Genomic DNA, 24,864 nt, shown 5'->3' on the forward strand with positions numbered 1-24,864 from the left:
TGAATGGAGAATGGATAGAGCTTTGATATTCTTCATGGAGCTCTCTACATCTTGACGAATTTGTGTTAATGTAGGATTTTCAAATAAAGATACCCTATCATAATTTTCCTCTACAGAAGCCCATAAGTCATAAGCAAGCAAATATGATTCCATCCTTACAGCCCAATAATCATAATTTTCTCCTGTGAACACTAGTAGTGCAGGTAGGTTCAAATTCATGGCCATTTTCTGTCAACTTGATGAAGTTTAATCAAAAAACAAGTTTGCTTAACTCCTCACAGCCTACAAAAACAGCAACTCTGATACCACTCTTTAAAATGTTAGTTAATTAAATTTCTGAAATATGGAAGAATATGAAAGAAAGTGAAAAGGAAAATTTGCAGAAAAAATAGGAGTTTTCTGCTGTAGTCAATACCTGAAGGAAACAGTAAACATGAAGGAAACAGTAAACAGTAAGTATGAAAAAAACAAAATCAAACTACTTGTCCCGTGGAAAACTCAATCTTCAACAGTGTTACTCGAAACCTCTAGTTTTGCCAAATGCGTAGTGAATATAGAATGCAAGGCCCCTTTCGCGGCTGGCACTGGAAAACGAGCACTCAGATCTGCACGACGTGCTTTATCTGGCGATCTTTTGCAGCGAGTCGCGAGGGTAACCGACGTGTACATAATCAAGAACTGTCTGGAGTTGGTGGGGAAGGTTAACAAGAAGGACCATAAGAGATGAATGGCTCTGCACAGAGCTACATTTAGAGGTAGCTTGGAGTCCCTGAAGGTTTTGTTGAGTCAAGGGAACTTGGGCCAATGAGGCTGATGACGCTGACATGATGCTGCATTGCGTCGTGGAGGTGGATGGCTATGCACAGAGGTACGTAAAGGTAGCTTCTTTGCAATTGCTTCGATTACCTAAGAGTTGGAATAGGTGCTACAGTGAGTCAACAGCCATATGCTATAGGGTTCTTTAACGAGAACTTCTGTGAGTCTAAACAAGTTAGTTCTATCTTTGAGAAAAAGTGTATGGTGTTGTACAATCCCTTTGCTAGTGATTCTTCCCAAGGAGTTTTTTATTGAGTTACAGGCATATTAAGTTGTTTGGAATTCTTTAATCAGTGAACATTTTGTTCTTACACTTTTATCTTAAGCATCATCTAGGTGTTGAGGATGAGGTTATTGATGCACTTAGGGGAAAGTTAATTTTAGTTTGAGGGATTTGCTTGGGTGTATTGTCAAGTCAAAACAAGCTACTTAGGCTTTAATTTTCTCTGTAACCGAGTTTGATTATAGAGTTTGTTAATTAAATCCACCAGGAAAGGTTCTTTTACCTTTCCTCATGGGTATTCATCACATGCACCTAGTGAATTGATACTTTGTCCTCATCATAACTGTCTTTCTAAGCCAACTGGATCCTTTGCCTAATGCATTCCACCTTCATTTTGAGACACACCTCAAGAGAAGCTTCAAAACATTGCTTTTTTTTAATGGGCGTTCGGTACTAGCTTGGTACGATAACTTCATATAATACGTTTCTTAATCAGCCATCACAGATGTAGAATTGGGTAAAAGTGCTTAATGAACTCTGTAAGAAGAATAGCATTCTTGTTTGCATGTGGAAAAGTAAGAAGAATTCTAGAATTCAAGCACTTCTCTTTTGTATCTTATTATTTTTCATTTGAATTGAAGCATTTTTATTGCGTGGATGACCAAATGAGTTTTTTGATGGATTCTCCGGTGCATTCATCTAGTAGCGACAACTTCGCTGCATTTCTTGATGCAGAGCTGGAATCTGAATCTGTTGAATCATCTCAAGGTGATGGAGTTGAGGATAACTCTTACACTGAAAGGGGGAGGTAACTTTTGAATTGCTCTATTATGCTCTTGTAGTGTCTAGCAGGGCTTTGAGTATTCCCAAAATAAGTAATTAAGTCTTGATTTCAGAGAATAAGAAGTTCATAGGAATGTTCTCTTGAATCGAACGAGTTAAAATTGTTTGGAATAATGAACTAGCCTTAACTTACCCTACCCACCATACCAAACATGACCTAATAGTCAAAATGTGGGATCTGGATTGTAAACTGATTGTTATTATTTTTATCTGAACATGCTATTTATGTCACAATTTTCACAAGGACTTTGATTTTCTAGTTTGGTGGCAGAGGTTTTACTGTATATCTATGATTTGGATTTTTTATCTTAATTTATCCTATGGGGTATGATTCATTGAGTTTGCTGATCTTGTCGCTTGCATGAAACTGTATGAAGTGGTAGATACATCCAAGTAATCACTTTCCGTAATTTGACATCTCTTTGGTAATAAACTACTTGGGTTTAAGGCTTGGATGAACACAGCTGTTACAGAGTGGACATTCTGTGCAGAGGAAACCATGTAATGTAGTAGGCATTAGGTAAAAGTATAGTTGCTCATGTTCTTTATAGCAAGAGCTTGACTTAATAGTTCTCTTAGCATGTGGGAATACTGTCCCCCACATGCAATTTTCTTATCGATATTTTTGTAAACAAATCGGTAACTTTCTCTATCCATGCATGTGTATTGTAAATCTCTTTTTTGGATTACCTTGCAGGATAAAAGAAGAAACATTGAAAAGTTGGAAAACATAGAGCAGCCAAATGGATTAACCTGCCGTGCATCACCAGATGAAGTAACAGGTATGATTCTCTGATGCTAGTCCCGGAGTTGAAGCCACACAGCTTCTGCTCCTTGGACTGGTAGAATATTTCTCTTTCACTGGTGAAATTCTGTTGAGTTTTGAAGTTGGTATAAAAAGAATGGAAAAGAAACAGGGTTTTGATTTCATGTACTTAATGTTTGTTAGTGTGTGTATGTGCATTTCCACGCATGTCCACATGTATTCCTGCTTGCACTTTCTTGAACGGATGCATGAGAATTCTTCTGCACATACTCATATGTAGATCAGGTACGAAATTATAACTCTTTTTCAAATTAGTTTCTGAATAATTTTCTTTTAGAAAGAAGACCTACCGTTGAAAAATTTGTTTTCTGCTGCACAGACATGTATATGCCTGTATGTAACATTTATATCTCTTAAATGTTTAAAAGAAGTTGTTCTTGTCATGTTCTTCTAAGAACTATTTCTGAACAGGCAATAAGTAGGACTTGGTACTTATTGAAGATGGTTTTCCTGTGGTTTTCTGGAGCTAACCTCGTATGGGTTTGATAAGCTTCGCTTACCATTTGCTGTCACATACTCCAAAGTCTTAATGTAAAGCTTACGAAAATGTCTTCTCATTGATGGAAAAGTAAAGCTTATGCGTCTTTGTGAGATTCATGTCGTAGGTATTATGTTGAATTTTGGAAAAGCTGTTGTCCTTCTTATTTTTTTCCCCACAATTATTCCTGTGGATCTGTATTGAATTTGCTTTCACTTCAAAAGTTAAGAGAAACATGTTATGAATTTTACTGCATGCATGCCTGTGCTTGTTGATTGACCATCATAATATCGACTTATTGAATTTCTTTACTGGATTCTTATGATCTTTGAGTTTAAGCTATATTACTGTAACATCATCAGATTCAAGAATTATGAAATGAACAGACCTTCTGAAAGGAAACCTCTTCATGTTGGAATTCATGCATTTGAGACCAAATTAAGACCACTCGTTTGCGAATTTCTGAAAGAAGCAAGTGAAATTTTTAAGATGTACATATACACAATAGGAGTTAGGCCTTAAGGATGACAAACAGCCAAACTGCTTGATCCTAGAGGAGAGTATTTTCGTGAGGGACTGATTCATCCGGATGATGGGCAGAGAAAGTGGTGTTTGATTCTTGATTATACCGAGAATATAAGTGCTTTAGATAGCAGCCAGTTCGTATTTACTAAATAAATCAATGTGAACCAGTCATAATGTTTTCTCAGGAGCAAATTGAGGGGAGTGCACCTTTGTTTCCCATCAATACATATATTGTAACGGCCCCGGAAATATTAAAATGAAATGAGTATTTAAATATATCAAATGCGGAAGCGAGATCAAAATTTCAGTTAACATCCCTTACACGAAAAAAAACCAAAAACGTACTTAAAATACAAAAGATTAAACTAACTAAGAGAGAAACTCGAAAATAAAACTATGAGTATGACTACAGAGTCTCTAGGCATCCCCTTCGTCGTCCTCCTGCGGAACGGGCTCGGGAACCATGTCTTCCTGATCTGAAATGGTTAAATAATGAGTGAGCTACACTAGCCCAGTAAGAACATCACGATATCTCACCGTCACGGAGGTAAAGGTGGGTAGAAAAACACAAAAGACCAATGGAGCATAATTTACAACAAACTCGTTTATTAACATGAAAACCTTTACCCTCCACTTACCTCGGTGGAATTTATGAAAACAATATAAGAAAAACAATAACATTATCATAATCATTGAATAATATAAGCTGTAAAACATAACACTTATCACGCCCCTTAAAATTTCAATCATTGTACAACATATCTTTTTCTCATTTACCAGCCTACTAGTATCCGTGGGGGTCCATAGGGGTTCCGCTACCCGTTAACCTTTAACATTCATAATCAGTTTCCAGGGCCGTCCCCATACCCCGTCCGGTATGGGCGCCAAAACCATGAACCTCAATACCCCGTCCGGTATGAAGGTGAAACGGGCCGTCCCCATACCCCGTCCGGTATGGGCGCCAAAACCATAAACCTCAATACCCCGTCCGGTATGAGGGTGAAACGGGCCGTCCCCATACCCCGTCCGGTATGGGCGCCAAAACCATAAGATCTCCATACCCCGTCCGGCATGTGAGACCACAATCCCGGTAGGGTTCCCTACGGACCCGGTCCGTCCACCATCTCCCAGGATATCTAGTCAGGCTGACCCCCATAATACAATTATCAGTCTACACAATCTTTCATTTTCCTTTTCCTCAGTCAGCATCATCAATTCACATACAAACAAGCAAAACAGTAATTCATGCCAAACAGACAACATACAGTATCAGTTTTTCAGTCATTCAACCCATGATTAATAAAAACGTAGTATATGCACACAAATCTGTAAAATGAACACATCAAAACTCATTTTGCATTTAAAGCTGTAAACAGGCCAAATAACAGTAAATCACCAATCACACTAGACTCGGGCTCCATTAGCCACCTTAAGCAATTTCACACATTCGTTAATTCAAGAAATACCGTTTTATCATTTTGAACTTTAATACCGTGATAGGAAATAGGGTGAGGGGTCCTTACTTGTTTTCGGGATCCGAATACGATTCACAGTGCGCCTGCAGGCCGTCCCTAATTTTTCCTGAATTTTTCCCGGGGAACTGAAACACACTAACAGTACCTGCACGTGTTCCAAAAAAAATCCAAATTAGGCCCAGGGCCTCTTTCGGCCCAAATCGCAACTCCGGCACGGCGGCTCCGCCGTGCTCCGGCGACGGCGCCGCCGCTGGCGGCGGCGAGTCGCCTCGGGTACGGCGGCTCTCCGGCGAGGTTCGTGTTTTGGTGATTCGGCTTCGGTCAACCTGTAGAGAAAAGAATGGTGATCACGGTGATATAAAAATTGCATCGAACGGAGGCCGGGAAGGACCTCGTCGGAGGCAAAAACCGAGAGGGGGCGCGGCGGCGCCGCTGGGTTTCGGCCGCGTATTCCGGCCGTTTGGCCGGGATTTCGGCCTCAATTTGGCCATAGGAGGAATCAGCGGGGAAAAACGAGTCGGGGGTATGAAATTTACCTCGATCGGCGGTCGGAAATTTCCCCGGTGCGGCGGCGGGTGGCGGCGGTCGGCCTCTGGTTCGTCTTCTCCGGCGAGCGGCGGGCGGCTAGGGTTTGTGGTCTGGTGTGGGGGTTCTATTTATAACCCCTTGCCTTTTGATCACAGCCGTTCATTTCGTTTTAATCTGGGCCGTTCGTTTTTGATTGAATCTGGGCCGTCCGATCGCGCGATTGATCTGGGCCGTCGGATCGCACCCACGCGGATCGCCAACGTGGCTCCTTTCGGAGTGACGCGGTCTTGCCACGTGGCAGGCCCCGGTTGGCCGGGACTGCTGACCGGGCCTGCTGACGTGGCTGCTGACGTGGCCCCCTTTTTTTTTTTTTTTTTTTTCTTCCTCCTTTCCGGGTGCTACATATATATACACACACACACACACACATATCATTTTCCTTTCTTCTTTTGCATGCATGTGAATGGGGAAGGGAATTTCAATTAAGATATCTTTTTTTCCCATTTCAATGGCTTGCCATTTTTGGGGCCTATTTCTCATCCAGGCCTAATATGCTCTTTAGTTTGATGCTACCACTTCCCTATCCAAGTTGCTTAACAGAAATCTTTGCTTCATTATCAGTCTCTCTCTTATGATCATCTACAGTCCATTTAATGATGTTCTCTTTTGCTTTATTCTTGATATCCTTGATGATTACGTTGCTCATGAAGCATGTTCGAAGGATTTCTGACTATCATTTCCATGTTTAAACTTTCTTTAAAGATATTATTAGAGTTGTATTATTTTCTTTATGCTTGGCTCAGAAATGATCCATCTGGAACAGAGAAGTCCTGAAAAAGTTTGTGATGGAACCGAGGCGGACAGAAGCTCCAAACTATCCATGGCAGAAGCAACCTGAAGAGAATTTTCCCTATTAATCTCTCAAAAAATTGACTATCATTTTTGTCTAGTGTCTTCCTGTGTAGGGTTGTGGTTAGTTTGGACGACTCACTTTCAGTCAAGCTAATAAACTGTTTGCTGCCAAGCCAGATCAACTCCGAAGCAGTCTGGAACTGTCAACGGGGCATCAGATTCCTTGTAAGCCTTTTGTAAACCATAAATTAGAAGTCAATCATTTAGTTAACACTCATTCTTTCATTAAGGATTTCTACAGCGTTTCAAATTGGGGATTCATGGTCGATTAGTCTACATTTATTCTACCTAGTTTGATTCATCATGTTGAAAAATAAGATACAGGTCGCTAGATCTTACTTCACAGTTTCTCAAGCCCCATGCTTGGCTTATGCAGTTAAGAAATCGATTTAACCGACTAAATTCTTTTAGCTAATCTATTGAATTTAGTCCACTACCACACAATTTATCACTCTAAGTCTTACTTGATCGAATATATCTTACTTTCTAGCTGTTCGATTAAATTATATATGTTATTAGATTCAGACAAATGATCACTTCAACCATGGATACACACCATTCAATGTGGAAAGCAAGTTGTAAAAAACCATTTACCTCTTTCCAGTTTCTTTCTTGGAATCTCTTTACATGCATTTTCCTTCTTTCCAAACAGAGATTTGAGCGCGAAACAGTTTCATTTCGTGCTGATTATCTAACCATCCCGAAGGGCCGCGGTTTAAACTTCTGACAGGCTGAATGTGATTCCTACTTTGATGGTCACTGCCTAACTCTTGACTATTTGTTTTTGTGGATGCATTGGGAGATAAGTTGCAGTGTCTTCATCTTGGAGATACGCATATATGTGTATATATATATATATATATATATATATATCCACATGGTTGTGTACTTGTATTCACATATCACGCTGTGATATCTAAGCTAAAAAACACACGTGAATACATATGCAGGATATATATTTGCATGCAGACCACATATTAAAAAACCAAGTTGCAGTATCTTGTCTAGTTGATATAACTGGCTTTATATACATGTCCCCCATAGTTGAAGTCCCTACTCATGCCTTATCCAATTCATTCAATCCATCTCCCCTAAATCATATGTCTTGAACAATAGGTGTACATATACATACACATATACATATACATATACATATACATACACATATACATATATATATACACACCCTGATATTCACAGCTAAGTTATAGTTCTAGAGTTGCCCTCTTGCTGCACTCGGTCTCAAACAAGAGACTAAATTGGATTTTGCAATCCGGAGTAATTATTCTAATTAAAAATATATATAACTTCGCTCATGAAATATTTTTTTTTTTAAATATAATAAATTCGTGGAGACTTAATCCAATATAATCACTGACTCCAAGTCTTGAATTACGTTTGTGTACGAGGCTCAATCCTGGTGGGTCTCGAGCCCACTGAAGCCCATGGATTGCTTATAAATTTGGGCTTTTCTCCGTAAGATTCCAAGGTCATACTTAAATTTTTCATTCCCGACATCGTAGTAATAAAATATTATAATTTAATAAATATTTCACGTGAAAATTTAAGTTTAAAGTTTGATTTTTGAAAAAATAAACTTGTATTTTTTATTAAAAAAAATTATTATAATTTAATCGGTATAAATTAAGAATCGATTCGGTTTAAATATTTCACTAATTAAAGAGTATTAAAACTTAGATTTGCTGTGTAAATGTAGTAATTATTTAGAAAGTTAATTGTATTTTGTAATTAAAATTTGATGTAATGAATGTAGATGGTTACATATAGTTATTTAATTAAGAAATGAATTTTGATCATATATTATAATTATAATTGATTGGAAAATGTAGTGTAGGTGATTATACTTTGTTTATGATGAGAAGCAATAGCTACATGTGCATGGAATCATTGGGGCTCGAGGCTTGACTCTGACTATAACTATATATATATATATATATATGTATATGTATATATATACACATATGGAGTAATTAAGGACCACCCACCAAAAAATTAATCATCATTAACTTAATTAATTATACTTTTTTTGCTATGTATTAATTATTAATTTTCTTATTACCATAATAGAATTCAAATTTCAAAATTTATTGCTACAATATAAAAATGTTTGGAAAATAAAACAATAATAACCCCTAGAAAAATCATATATTAATTTACATAACATTATGGCATAAATTATATATAAAATAACACTTTTAATATTTTCAATTAAATTTAAAATTTTACTATAGTTTAATCACGAATTTAAATTTTATTCGCGACGTAAAATTTATTATTTGTTTTTTTATAAATATATTATGAACTAACAGTAATAAACTCATAATATTCGATTCAGTAAATCGTGGCTCGTTAAAGTATTTATAGTATTAAATTAATTAAATTTGATTTCGTAAAAAAATTATTTTGTAATAGTTAAATTTTTTTATTTGTGATAGTTATAACGAGTTAATATCTGATCTGATTTTTTTAAAAAAGTTAAATTTTGGATTTACAAACTATCACGCGGATTTTTTTTTTTTTTTAGAAATTATGTTTAACCTATATCTCAAATGTATAGAGATATATTGCCTATAGACTTCTAAGATTAGAATATATATATATATATGTTATATTTGCTTAAGGAAAAAACAAAGGAAGAAACTTGAAAGAGAAAAACAAAGATTCGCAAGAGGTATGTTTATTATTATGTTTTCTTATAAAAAAGTATATTATTATGTCTTTTTTTTTTTGAAGTGTAATAATATGTAAAGTTCCTTTTTCTTCACGCAAAGGAGAAATCATTCTATGAATTTCTATTTATTCAAAAATCATATTAATCATTTGTAATGTATATAACTTTCTTTTCCACCCAAGAAAAAGTTTTCCCACTTTATTTTCTATCCATCCAAACACCCTTATTAACATTTAATCATTCACTCACTCTCGAGGCGTCGGTCGAAATGCGTTGATGTTTGTTTGAGGTTCAAATTTTGGAATTTAAATTTTTCTAGTTTCGAATTAACCAAAATTTTTAGATGAAAACGAAAACATCGTAAAAATTATAAGAGAATTTTGTACGAAATAAATAAGGAACAAAGATTATGATTTTAGTTCTTGAAATTTTAATGTATAATATGATTTAATTCTAAATATATTTTCACTAAAATTTAATTTTTAAAACCCAAATGATTTCAACATTTTGAACAAAAAAAAAATTTACCAAATTGTTGTTGCAAATGATTTTCTTTTTTACTTTAAAAATAATAATAATTAAATCATTAGTAATTAATTGTAATTAAAATAATTAAAAAAAAAAACCCTAATCATTCAAAAATAAAATTGAGAGTTGGAAAAAACAAATGTAGTCCACCCACTTAATCTTTTTGAAAATCAGAAACAAAACTTATAACGTATTCGTTTTTGTAAACATCTCTTTCAATATCTATAATTAAATTTAAAAATATGCAAATTTATAAGTATCATTTTAAGTCGTCTATATCCATAAATAAAACAAAATATTCACAAAATACCGAATCTTTATAATTGTCATGCATCATTGTATTGAATGTAAGTCCAATATTTACACTCACCAAAATAGTTTACAAGATATGTTTAAAAAACTCATAAGCACATAAGTTTTATTATGCAGCGGTAACAAGTTTGTCCGTAGAATTATTTGTTTAAACAAACAATTTAGAAGTCGTATATACTAGCCTATTTAATATTGTATGTAATTTGAAGCTTACGGCATAAGAGACATCAACTCAGAGAGCAACATATTTAACTTTTACGATGAAAATAAAAAAAAAAAAAGATACATATATTTACCTCATATTTATACTCTCATCATAAGTAAATAATCTCGCCAAATACATCAATTATCAATTTCATCACAAACTTTAATTAAATTTAATTTTGAAATAATATAGTAACAAATAATCGGTCTTTGACAAAATTAGAGAAGTGCACTAACAATCACTATTGTTAAACTCTTATGAAAAGCTAATGAGAATTGAACTAAGTTTTAAATGTCCGAACCCAAATAATCAAATAACAAATTCAATTCTATACCGTCAATCCTAACAGTACCGATATGATGTAGACATTTGAAAGTTAATAGTAAAAATACTAACAAGATTTTTTGTATCTCTTCATCAATGAATAATAACCCAAAAAATATTGTAGAGTAACAAATCATGCATCATCCCAAATGATGATGTTACAACTCTAGATGTATGTATGTATGTATGTATGTATGTATCTTAGTGTTTAAAAATTAGAAATGGGGAAAAAAAAGAAGACAAAATGAAGATAGAGAAATAAAAAATAAGGAAAGTAAGAGAAGTGATTGGGCATTATTGTCTTTTAAAGTCAAGATTCTCATGCTTATAGTGTCTCTTTGTATCTTATCCTTTTCTCTACTCCATTAATTTTATTTCATAGCTTTATGGCTTTCAGTCAAAATCATTCTCAAAGACAATTTGTGGTGGAGCACTTCAAATTTTTTCCATAATTTCTTTTTTTTTTTTGGTTTTGAAATCCCACTTATACCCACTATTGAAATAATATAAATTTTTTTAAAAAAATTTACCACATTATAAAAAAAAAAATTACCAATTTTTTAGAAATTAGATCCACAAAAATATATAAATTACCATTTTTTTTTTTGTAAATCCCACTTACACCCACTATTGAAATAATGTAAATTTTAAAAAAAATTACCAATTTTTTAGAAATTAGATCCCCAAAAAGATATATTTTGAAGGTAATTTTTTTTTATAATGTGGTAATTTTTTGAAAAATTTACATTATTTCAATAGTGGGTGTAAGTGGGATTTCCAATTTTTTAGAAATTAGACCCCCAAAAAAATATATAAATTACCATTTTTTTTTTGAAATCCCACTTAAACCCACTATTGAAATAATGTAAATTTTTTAAAAAATTACCACATTATAGAAAAAATTACCAATTTTTTAGAAATTAGACACCCAAAAAAATATAAATTACCTTTTTTTTTTATGAAATCCCACTTACACTGTAACAGCCCCGGAAAATATTAAAATGAAATGAGTATTTAAATATATCGAATGCGGAAGCGAGATCAAAATTCCAGTTAACATCCCTTACACGAAAAACCAAACAAACGTACTTAAAATATAAAAGGTTAAACTAACTAAGAAAGAAAACTCGAAAATAAACTATGCGTATGACTACAGAGTCTCTAGGCATCCCCTTCGTCGTCCTCCTGCGGAACGGGCTCGGGAACCATGTCTTCCTGATCTGAAATGGTTAATTAAGGAGTGAGCTACACTAGCCCAGTAAGAACATCACGATATCTCACCGTCACGGAGATAAAGGTGGGTAGAAAACCACAAAAAGACCAATGGAGCATAATTTACAATAAACTCGTTTATTAACAACAAAACCTTTTATCAATAATAAAACTTTTACCATCCACTTACCTTGGTGGAATTTATGAAAACAATATGAGAAAAACAATAACATTATCATAATCATTGAATAATCTAAGCTGTAAAACATAACACTTATCACGCATCTTGTAATTCAATCATTGTACAACATATCTTTTTTCTCATTTACCAGCCTACTAGTATCCGTGGGGGTCCATAGGGGTTCCGCTACCCGTTAACCTTTAACATTCATAATCAGTTTCCAGGGCCGTCCCCATACCCCGTCCGGTATGGGCGCCAAAACCATGAACCTCAATACCCCGTCCGGTATGAGGGTGAAACGGGCCGTCCCCATACCCCGTCCGGTATGGGCGCCAAAACCATAAACCTCAATACCCCGTCCGGTATGAGGGTGAAACGGGCCGTCCCCATACCCCGTCCGGTATGGGCGCCAAAACCATAAGATCTCCATACCCCGTCCGGCATGTGAGACCACAATCCCGGTAGGGTTCCCTACGGACCCGGTCCGTCCACCATCTCCCAGGATATCTAGTCAGGCTGACCCCATCATACAATTATCAGTCTACACAATGTTTCATTTCCCTTTTCCTCAATAAGCATCATCAATTCACATTTAAACAAGCAAATCGTAATTCATGCCGAACAGACAACATATAGCATCAATATCCCAGTCATTCAACCCATAATTAATAAAACAGTAATATATGCATTCGAAACTATAAAATGAACACATCAAACCCCATAATGCATTTAAAGCTGTAAAACAGTGTAAAACATGCCAAATAACAGTAAATCATCAATCACACTAGACTCGGGCTCCATTAGCAACCTTAAGCAATTTCACACATGCGTTAATTCAAGAAATACCGTTTTATCATTTTGAACTTTAATACCGTGATAGGAAATAGGGTGAGGGGTCCTTACTTGTTTTCGGGATCCGAATACGATTCACAGTGCGCCTGCAGGCTGTCCCTAATTTTCCCTGAATTTTTCCCGAGGAACTGAAACACGCTAACAGTACCTGCACGTGTTCCAAAAAAAATCCAAATTAGGCCCAGGGCCTCTTTCGGCCCAAATCGCAACTCCGGCACGGCGGCTCCGCCGTGCTCCGGCGACGGCGCCGCCGCTGGCGGCGGCGAGTCGCCTCGGGTTGACTGTTTTCGGCCGTTTTTGGCCGAATTCGGCCACACTCGCATTGGTCCTTGTCAGAAAACAACCCTAGGGCCCTCGGGGGGCCAAAAAAATCACGGAAAAGCGGAGCTTACCGGCGGCGGCGCTCTCGGATACGGCGACTCTCCGGCGAAGTTCGTGTTTTGGTGATTTGGCTTCGGTCAACCTGTAGAGAAAAGAATGGTGATCACGGTGATATAAAAATTGCATCGAACGGAGGCCGGGAAGAGCCTCGTCGGAGGCAAAAACCGAGAGGGGCGCGGCGGCGCCGCTGGGCTTCGGCCGCGTATTCCGGCCGTTTGGCCGGGATTTCGGCTTCGATTTGGCCATAGGAGGAATCAGTGGGGAAAAACGAGTCGGGGGTATGAAATTTACCTCGATCGGCGGTCGGAAATTTCCCCGGTGCGGCGGCGAGTGGCGGCGGGTGGCGGCGGTCGGCCTCTGGTTCGTCTTCTCCGGCGAGCGGCTGGCGGCTAGGGTTTTTGGTCTGGTGTGGGGGTTCTATTTATAACCCCTTGCCTTTTGATCACAGCCGTTCGTTTCGTTTTAATCTGGACCGTTCGTTTTTGATTGAATCTGGGCCGTCCGTGCGTTTGAATCTGGACCGTCCGATCGCGTGATTGATCTGGGCCGTCGGATCGCACCCACGCGGATCGCCAACGTGGCTCCTTTCGGAGTGACGCGATCTTGCCACGTGGCAGGCCCCGGTTGGCCGGGACTGCTGACGTGGCTGCTGACGTGGCCCCCCTTTTTTTTTTTTTTCCTCCTCCTTTCCGGGCGCTACATACACCCACTATTGAAATAATGTAAATTTTTTAAAAAAATTACCACATTATAAAAAAAAAATTACCAATTTTTTAGAAATTAGACACCCAAAAAAATATAAATTACCAACTTTTTAAAATTAGGAAAAAAAAATAATATACTATATAATTTAGTATGTGTTTTTTTGTCATTAATCATTTACTTTATGAAAAAATTAATAGATATCTTTGAAAAAAAAAATACAAAATGTCAAACAGTTTATAAAATATAATGTTTTCTACTTTTTTAAAAAATAAAAATAAAATAGTGTTTAGATAATACAATGATTTTCAAGATATATATATATATAAATTAACATGTAGATTTTACTTACCTTATCATTTAAATAAAAATCAATCAAAAGTTGCTACCTTGCATCATAGATCATGAAGTGAGTGTTTGACTTTTTGAGTCATACATACATACATACATACACACACACACACACATATATATATATATATATATATATTTGTGAGGGATGATTGCTGAGAAAATATTTGATTTGCTCCCCATGCTTTGTATGCCTTTATAGTAGACTCAGGCCAAGGTGGTGGGGAAGGGGGAGGATTTAAGGCTTCAACTCATGATTTAGGGTTTGATTATTAACCAGACAACTAAATCCAGTGTGGACCAAAACCAAAATCATATATATGTGTGTGTGTGTGTGTGTATATATATATATATATATATGTATATGCATGTCTACAAATTCAACTTGTCTAAGTAACAGCTGAAAAAATCCTCCTCAATATCTCCCCATTTCAATTTTCTCTCTCCTTTGTCTTTTTAATTTTCACTTATTAGGGTTGGTCAAATGAAGATTTGCAAGAGACAAAAAGTGGGTTCTATAATTACTGTTTTAACTCATTGTAAAAGTATCATAATGTCTATAAAATAATAATCATATATCTAATGGCATCATGTTTATATTATATGAATAATTTTTATATTATAATTCTTTAACGAGAAATTATATGAGAGTAAAATGACGTATTGGTTCAAAGTATTTATGATTATAAATTTTAAATGACATTAAATTGAATTTAATTTACGTTTTTGAAGTATTCGATTTTTATTTTATAATTTTAAATTATAAATATGAAAAAAAAAAAATTCTGATTCTAACAAGAGAAAAACATAATTATAAATTTTTTTTTTTTTCAAAATTTATTATTTTACGAAAGTTCTATTTATAAGCTCGTATAAATAATAAAAATATGAAAATAGTTTACAAATTAATAGATTAGAGAAGGGAAAAAAAAGTATAGACACCTATAAACTATGGAATTTAAGAATTCATAATGTTTTATTATTATTTTGAATATTATTTGCTATCATACAAATTTTGTAATGTTGAATGTTAACAACTTCAAAAAAAATAATAATTAAAAACTATGATTACACTTGATAATTAATGTAATAACAACATATACTCATTTGATAACTATAGATAGTTACTTCAAATTATGTTAATATTTTAATAGTAATTATAAGTACATTATTGCACGGATTATCATACAATATCAGTAATTGTTACAGTACGTTACGTAAATAATCACTATTTTTTATCAAGAGGTTATATTAAGTAAAGAAAACCCTAATTCATAATTATTTTTTTCTCAATATTTCTTCCTTGCTCTTGGTTAAAATCTACCTCGTGTAAACTCACTTGAGCTTTAAAGTAACCTAGTAGAATAAAATTCAAGATCACTGATTTGTTTCGTGTTAACAAGTAATCAGATAGTGGCGTGTAAGCTTCTCTTTCGCTTAATCGGCCTCCGATCAAAATTGAAAAAAATCACCATCTCAAATTTTGATTTTTTTTTTTCTCGATGATGATTATCATGCCTAAAGCATTTCTTAGTAGACTTAAAATCTTACTATTTAAGCTTTTAAGAGATATTTATTCAGTTAAACACGTACTTGTTTACTCAAATCTTCATCTTGAAGTTATTGTTACCACGTTTTTTTTTTTTTTTGAAAAAGAACCATCCATCAAAAAATAATTTCTTCCTTTTTCTAACAACTATGTTTGTAACTTGCTTTAAAATACAAATGATAACATAGTTTCATCAAACAACAAAAGTATGTTTTCAAATATAGAATACTCAATTACAAATCTCACTTCATGATTTCAACCTTAATCTCTTTTTTCTAAAATATCAACTACGAAACTATTTTTTTTATCACATTTATAACACATACGAGCTCAAAGTTAAACACATAATGTTGCACATTCACCATTGGATGTCTCATAAATACAGACACATTCTTTTTTTTTTTCCTTTTAGAATTTTCTTTGAGATAATCTTTCTCAAAAATTTCTGTCTCTTATTATATTATAACTATGAAAGAATTTTTTTGGTTTTTTTAAAGTAACAAAACAATAAAAATGGTCAACAAATACTTAGAATAACTCGTTTATTGATATTGATATTCTTTTAGTCTAATTCTAAAATCTCTCTCTCTCTCTCTCACACACACACACAAAGTTAAATTACCGCTTCATGTTTTTCTCTAACAAAAATGTCTCACTTGCAATATGTATAAACTATATGTTGTATATTTTATCAAAATATGTGGTATTTGTAAAACTACAACCCTTTATTTTTATTTTATTTTTTATTATTGTAATTATTATATGAATATAATTATTATTTATGTAATAATATACTGAATTTAATTTAGTTTAATTTATTTTAATGAAAATAATAATAATAATAATAATAATAAAGGGTAGAAATTATTTAAGAATTTAATTGAAAATAATTTTGGGAAAAATATGTGAAAATTTGGGTTCTTGGGGTATTTTTGAAAGAAAAATTAAAAACCGGAGGTCAAAACGTAATTTTAAAAAATTACACCCCGTCAGATGCCCGGTCAGCAGCCCCGGCCAACCAGGACGCACCGCGTGGCAGAGACGCTGACGCAGGAGGCCACACGGAAGGGAGACACGTGGGCGATCCGCGTGCGCGTGATCGAACGGCTGAGATCTGTTCCCACACGCACGGACAGCCCTGATGAAAAATGCGCACGGACGGCCCAGATTGAATCGCGATGAACGATCTAGATTCATTTCCTATTTAATCGCGATCAGACGGCCCAGATTGAATCGCAATGGACGGCTCAGATTAAAAGCGGATGGTTATAAATAATCTCATCCACATCCAAACCTTAACCCTAGCCGCCAGAGCCCCTCGTAGGAGAAAACAGCCCAGCCGCCGGGGAGCCGATCGTCGCCACCCGCCGCCGCACCGGAGCAACTTCCGACCGCCAAACGAGGTAAAAATTCTTCTCTTAGCTCAGAATTCGATTCTAAACCCACCTATGGCCAAATCAGAGCAAAAACACCAGCAAATTGGCCGAAAAATGCCGCCAAAGCCCAGCACCACCGCCGCGGGTTGTCTCGATTTTTGCCTCTAATGAGGCCCTTTCTGATTCCCGTTCGATATAATTTTTCCACCATTGTGACCACCATTCCCTCCTCTACAAGCTGACTAGAGCAAAACACCAAACCGCAACGCGAGCCGGATGAGCCGCCACACCGGAGAGCCCCACCACCGGTAAGTTTCGATTCTCTGTGTTTTTTCTGCCCACCGAGGGTCCTATGGGTGTTTTATCACAGGAACCGATGCAAGTTTGGCTGAATTCGGCTGAAAACGGCCGAAAACAACAAACCTGAGGCGGATCGCCGCCGTACCGGAATTCTAGAATTGGTCGAGTAGGTCCTGGGTCTGATTTTTGAGTTGTTTGGGACATGTATAGGTACCGTAAGCACGTTTCAGTTCCCAGAGAAAAATTCAGGGAATCCAGGGACTGTCATGGGTGCAGTGAAAATCTGCTCTTCGACGTCGAATCAGGTAAGGACCCTTCACTCTATTTCCTATCATGAAATTAAAATTTGAATAAATGATAATATTGTATTTTGTACAAATTAAATAGATATGCATAATTAATTACGGTTGCTAATGGAGCCCGAATCGGACATATTTCTCTGTTAATTCCTGTTTGATTTATTTTACAGTTTAAATGCATTATGTTATCTGGTTTATTTATTCTATAATTTTGAATGCATGAATCACTGTTTACTTCACTACTGTTTGATTTTATGAATCTAAGATATGCTTGCTTTATTGGATGCACGTTGCTTGTTTAAGTATTCATGTTTGAATGCGTAACGGAGACTAAGGAAAAAAAATAGGAAATGGGTGTGAATTGATAAATAGATAAGATGACAGCCTCACTAGATATCCTGTGAGATGGTAGATGGACCGGGTCCATAGGGAACCCTACTGGGAACATTGTCTCATACCGGACGGGGTATGGAGACTTTAAATATTTTGGCGTTCATACCGGACGGGGTATGAGGACGGCTCGTTTCACCCTCATACCGGACAGGGTATTGAGATTTATTATTTGGCGCCCATACCGGACAGAATATAAAAGTATGACATGTGTTATGTTATAGATTATGTATGAATTCATGATCTCTATAATGCTATTGTTTTCATGGGTCGTTTTTTATAAATCTCACTGAGGTAAGTGGATGGTAAATGGTTTGATTATTGATAAATGAATTTGTTTAAAATTTGTGCTCCATTGGTTGTTTTTGGTTTTCTACCAACCTTTACTTCTGTGACAGTGATATAATGTGACGTTCTTACTGAGCTAGTGTAGTTCATTCCTTACTTAACCATTTCAGATCAGGAGGACTTGGTTCCCGAGCCCGATCCATAAGAAGACAGCGAGTAGATGCCTAGATGTCTTATAGTTTTCTTTATAGTCTTTCATTTCTAGAATTTTCTTTAGATGACTTATTCTTTGATATTGTTAGTACGTTTAAGCTATTGTGTAAAGAATATTAATTAGAACTTTTTATTTCGCTTCTGCACTCAGATTTTTTTTACATATTCCCTTTTAAATTTCCGGGGCCGTTACACACATTCTTTTTTTTTTCCTTTTAGAATTTTCTATGAGATAATCTTTCTAAAAAATTTCCGTCTCTTATTATATTATAACTATGAAAGAATTTCTTTGGTTTTTTTAAAGTAACAAAACAATAAAAATGGTCAATAAATACTTAGAATAACTCATTTATTGATCTTATTATTCTTTTAGTCTAATTCTAGAATCTTAAAGCCTATTTTAGGATTCGAAGTTAGTTTTCTCTCTCTCTCTCTCTCTCACACACACACACGCAGAGTTAAATTACCACTTCATGTTTTTCTCTAACAAAAATGTCTCACTTACAATATGTATAAACTATATGTTGCATATTTTGTCAAAATATATGGTATTAACTCTCTCTCTCTCTCTCTCTCTCTCTCACACACACACACAGTTAAATTACCACTTCATGTTTTTCTCAAACAAAAATGTCTCACTTGCAATATGTATAATGTTGCATATTTTGTCAAAATATACGGTATTAATTCTCTCTCTCTCTCTCTCTCTCTCTCTCTCACACACACACACACATACACAGAGTTAAATTACAGCTTCATGTTGTTCTCTAACAAAAATGTCTCACTTGCAATATGTATAAATTATATACTGCATATTTTGTCAAAATAAACTGTATTAATTGAAATAATTATGATAGCTTATTGAGTTCAAACCTATTTTATATATTTTTGTAAGTGTTAAGGACACCTATCTCTCCCACATCACCTCTGTCGTCTCCTTTTAAGACTCTTAGCTCAACCATACTTTATCACCCTTAATCCACTACCACATCAAACTCTTTAGACTCATCCTCATCTACTTATCTGCCAAATGTACCTCTACTCAATTCAATGTTAACACTAATCAAAGTCCCTCCCCAAAACATAGTCACCCTATGATCTTGCGCCACTCCACTATGACCAGAAAACATATCGCCTATTTTGCCAAACATTTACTCAAACCATATTATCTTCAAGTTGAGCCTACTACATAAAACAAGCCTCCCTCTATAAAGAATGGAATGATGCTATTTTCACCAAGCCCCTCCTTTGTGATCACTTCATGTTCATCCACTATAAGCTTCGTTTACAATCTTTGAAGCATGGGCTTATCAGGGGGGTGTTAAGGACACCTACCTTCTATCAACTTCTCCCTTTATGTTTATCATATAACAATCTGTAGTTATCATATATCTCTTCTCTCCTATCTCCTACTTTGTAGTTATCCATACCATGAGTTGTATTATACATAATACATATCATATTAAGAAAGCACAACTGAACTTTTCTCTCACAAACTGGTGCAAACGTAACAATAAGATCTTAATTCTTAATAATTACTTGAGTTATAGAAATGACCATCAATTTTTTTACGTTTCTTTATAAGTAAACAAATTATATCAATCTTTCAACATGCTTGAGTTATATTCCAACTAAAGAAATCTAATCGTACATAATACTTTTTTTCATCCACAAACACAATAACTTCAATGACACTTAATTTAGTCGGTCACTGCAATCCGCTCATACACTAATGACTAAAGTCTCAACCTTAGTAACTAAAGTACGGTTTTCTTCAACATTTAATTGGAAGTTAAACTAATTAGTTCGTTCCAAATAAATTCTTAAAAATTTAATCATCTTATTATATTATTATTATAAACTTCAAATATATAGAGATGAAGGATAAAGAAAAACTTGTTGAAGTTAGAGATTGTGGGAAAATACATGTATTGAAAAATAAGAAGTGAAAATATAATACTAATAAGAGCAACAACTTTCACCTGTCTGCATTATGCAGATAATATATATATATATGTATAGATATATATGTATAGATATATATTATGTATAGTGTAGGTTTGAATAGCTTTTGAATGGGGAATCTTTTTTACTCGATTCCCACAAAAATTACAGAAGGGGTGAAATAAAGTTTTTGGTAATTAACAAACACACTCTCATGTATTCCATCTTTTCATGTTATTCTCCCCTTCCTCCAATCACCAACTCTCCCTTTGTTAAAATCAATTAATTTTTACCTCCCAATTCTCACCATGCCAGCCTTATGATAGATAGATACATACATACATACATACACACACACACACACACACACACACATACATATTATTTATTTATATATCTGTAAGACCCACCTTACAAAATCACCAACCCTCCCTTTGTTAAAATCAATTAATTTTTACCTCCCAATTCTCACCATGCCAGCCTTATGATAGATAGATAGATACATACATGCATATATAATTCTCACCATGCCAGCCTTATGATAGATATATATATACACACACACACACACATATACATATTATTTATTTATATGTCTGCAAGACCCACCTTACAAAATCACCAACCCTCCCTTTGTTAAAATCAATTAATTTTTACCTCCCAATTCTCACCATGCCAGCCTTATGATAGATACATACATACATATATATACACACACACACATATATACATATTATTTATTTATATATCTGTAAGACCCACCTCACAAAATCACAGCCCTTCATCATTTGTGTAAATTCTGTACATTGTTTAATGGAGAACTTATGTTTTTTCTAAAAGGGTTATTTTTTTTTTTTTTTATTGAAGTAATTCCAATAGGGTAAAAATTCAATTTAATAATTTTAATTATAAAATATAATTTTTTTAAAAAAAAAAACTGTATATTTGTTTTAAACATCATCATTTGTAAGTGAAAGAAAAACCTAGGAATCATGATTTATAATTTATTTAATGTTAATTAATTAATGCACATTATGAAAAATCATTTTTCTTAATAAACAAAATACAATTAACTTTCTGGAATATTAATTACTTTGAGACCTGTAATAATGTATAGATATATATATATACATATATTATATATTTTATTACAGAGCTATAACAACAACCCACCATGTGGAATAATAGCATAAGTACTATTAATATTTGATTAAGCCTAGCTTAGTAATTAATTATAAGTAATTATAATTAAGAAATAGGTACATAGAATAGAAGCATCAAAGCTTCACAACCACCAAAGAAACCTTTAATATAATTTAATAATTAATATAATATATATATATATATATATATATACAGGAGGGACAATGACTGGCATGTCAGCCAAAAATAATATTATAAAATTTTTCAAAAATACCAAGAAAAGAATAGAGCACATAAAGCATAATTAATATGTTTAATTAATTTATTAATATATTTATGGTACTACAATAATAAAATATAATGATTTACTAAGTCTATTACACTTATAAATAATGAAAAAAAAAATTGTAATTTTAATATATTAAATTATGAGTAATTCTTTTTTATTAATAAAAAAAAATTAATACCATTTTTTTTACTCACATTTGACTTGATAAATTAATTTTTAAATTAATTATCATTTGGGTATTTATTTAATTGATAAGTGAATTTCATTTTATTTAATTAGTAAAAATAATCTACCCTAAATTATTTGAAAAGATATACACCAATATATATTTGTTAGTACAAAATATTAGAAAAAAAAAATGATTTTATAAAAATAAGAATGAAATATATTCGCCTCTATTCGATTTAGAGATCGTCACGAGAGGAGTTTCGGGTAACTTTATTCATCGTTGTTATATCTATTTGTATTGATATTTAATTTCATATTTGCATATATGTAACATTTGGGTTAATTTTTAAGAACATGCAAGGTAAGTATGGTTATGAAATGGGTAAAAATTTATTTACTCTATCTATTTTACCATCACTAAATAAATACATTTTGACCATAGTAAATATATTAATAATGAAATTAATTACATACTTATGCATTAAATTGTTGAATCCCAATCAAATAAATAATTACCCTTTTTCAATTACCATTTATTACACAAAAATGGAACTTACAATTGGCCATATATGTGTATATATATATATATATGTATATGTATATGTATATGTATATGTATATGTACATTCTGAAAGCAAATTGGAATCTCTGTGTGAAGTTAACCAGAGAAAAAGACATGTCCAGTAGATGTCCAATATCAAGAGACAATTCTTTGCCATTTTTCTAAGTTAAATTCTGCAGTATGAACTTTTGAAGATGACAATTCTTGATTATTGACCCAACAAATATACACACATATACATATACATATACATATACATATACATATATATATATATACATACATGTGTGTGTGTGTGTGTAGGTAAAAACTATAAAGAAATTAAACCCAAAATTTATTGTTCTTTATTACTTTCTCAGATGAATTAAGTTTCAATTAATCATGTTGTAAATTTTTTTTAAATTGATTTTTTAAGTGATTTTAATGAACTTCTGTACTTTTTTTTTTTTTGGGTTATATTTAGAAAATTATATGAACTAGATGTCAGATTATAATTTAATTTAATCAATAATTATAAGTTTACTACAATTAAGTCACTAATATTTCTTTTTTTAAATAAAAAAAAAGTTATCAACTTTTAAAAATATTACTATCACTCGTGGCAGAAAATAATTGCTGAGGTAATAAGTATGTGATTAATTTTATTATTTATAATATACTTTTTTATAATATATATTTTTTTATATTTTTATAAATTTATATTTAATTTATGATTTTTTTTAAATAACGGAGAAAAAAAAATAGAAAATAATTACAAACGTGACAACTTTATGCCCATATGGAGATATTGTTTATTTTAATAATTAAAAATTAAGTAAATGATTAATTTTAAAAATACAAAAAGTTAAACACTTAATGGTAATAATTAAAATTTTAAGACAATAATTTTTTTAAGTTAAAAATTAGTAATTATTATAAAAAAATATATTTTATAATAATAAATTTAAATAATGCTTCTCTTTTAAGATTTTTTATTTAAAATAATTATTTAAATTCTCACATTTGTTTTATAAAAATATAATAATAAAGCGGGTTGAAAATCAAATAATTATATATTCAAACTATAAATGAATATTTTAATTATAAAAATAATTAAATTACCAACTTTTCCTATTCCTTTATTTATTTATTTTTTAAAAATACCCTATCAAAATTTGGCCTACGCATATTCGTTTGAGATCCGAATCAAAGAATCAGAACCGTACACGTGTCGTATTAAAGTTTCTGGCACTCTCGTAATTTTCGAGAATATCAGGGGCAATGTCATAGATGACGTCATGCGGACAATGACCCGCACTGCCTCATCCTCTGTTCACACTCGCCAGAGCACTTTCTTTTTTTTTTTTTAAAAATGTAATTTCTTTTTTTAATTTGGAAAAGTGGAAGAAAATTCCAAAATAATAAATAATTTTCGAAATTTAAATTAAATTTAAATTAAATAATGGAATTATTAGGTGGAAAGTGCACGTGTCATATTGAGTCAGCAAAAGTAGTGGATTTATCCGCCAAAATTAATTCATTATATATATAAAAAAAGCCAATTTAAAATTAGTATAAAGTTCTAATATTAGGTATTAAAACATTATACTAATTTCGTATAAATAATAATTAAATTTGAGTTTAATTTTAATTTCCATTCTATATAATTAATAATATTATATTATATTTTAAATCTATAAATTATAATTTAATACCCATCTAGCACGCGATGAAAATCGCACGGTAATAATTTAGTATAACGACTACCATTGAGGTTTTTATCTTTCCAGTGTCGTTGCTGTCCGTACTCTTCTCACTTTTCACAATCACGATAACCGTTGTGATTGTTATTAACTGTATTGCTATCGCTATTATCATTACTCTAATCACTACCACTATTGTGGCAGTGTCATCTGTACTGTTACGACTATTAGCTACGATTATCGTGATCGTTATTATTACTACTGTTTTTGTCGTTATTGACATTACTAGTAATAC

At 33.2% G+C, this 24,864-nt stretch overlaps 3 long non-coding RNA genes across 13 annotated transcripts; 1 reads left to right on the forward strand and 2 right to left on the reverse strand.

Moving 5' to 3' along the window:
- Nucleotides 1–303: 303 nt before the first annotated feature.
- On the forward strand, nt 304–7,389 carry LOC148266165 (uncharacterized). 11 transcript variants are annotated; one of them, XR_015818928.1, is made up of 5 exons: nt 306–868; nt 1,681–1,847; nt 2,580–2,664; nt 6,518–6,791; nt 7,279–7,389. It is a non-coding gene; the product is annotated as an uncharacterized LOC148266165 (long non-coding RNA). The 11 variants fall into 11 exon arrangements; XR_015818929.1 differs by lacking the exons at nt 6,518–6,791; nt 7,279–7,389 and adding exons at nt 2,832–2,933; nt 3,120–3,441 and having other exon boundaries at nt 307–868; XR_015818921.1 differs by lacking the exon at nt 7,279–7,389 and having other exon boundaries at nt 312–878; nt 6,538–7,196.
- On the reverse strand, nt 3,963–7,361 carry LOC148266166 (uncharacterized). Its single transcript, XR_015818930.1, has 2 exons — nt 7,221–7,361; nt 3,963–4,187 (listed from the first exon to the last, which is right to left on the reverse strand). It is a non-coding gene; the product is annotated as an uncharacterized LOC148266166 (long non-coding RNA).
- Nucleotides 7,390–11,913: 4,524 nt separating the features above from the next.
- On the reverse strand, nt 11,914–13,970 carry LOC148266167 (uncharacterized). The gene is made up of 3 exons (XR_015818931.1): nt 13,605–13,970; nt 13,325–13,395; nt 11,914–13,080 (listed from the first exon to the last, which is right to left on the reverse strand). It is a non-coding gene; the product is annotated as an uncharacterized LOC148266167 (long non-coding RNA).
- Nucleotides 13,971–24,864: the final 10,894 nt, after the last annotated feature.

This window comes from Carica papaya, chromosome 5 (assembly GCF_054855325.1).
Source record: "Carica papaya isolate Zhongbai chromosome 5, ASM5485532v1, whole genome shotgun sequence".
In the NCBI taxonomy this organism is placed as follows: Eukaryota; Viridiplantae; Streptophyta; class Magnoliopsida; order Brassicales; family Caricaceae; genus Carica; species Carica papaya.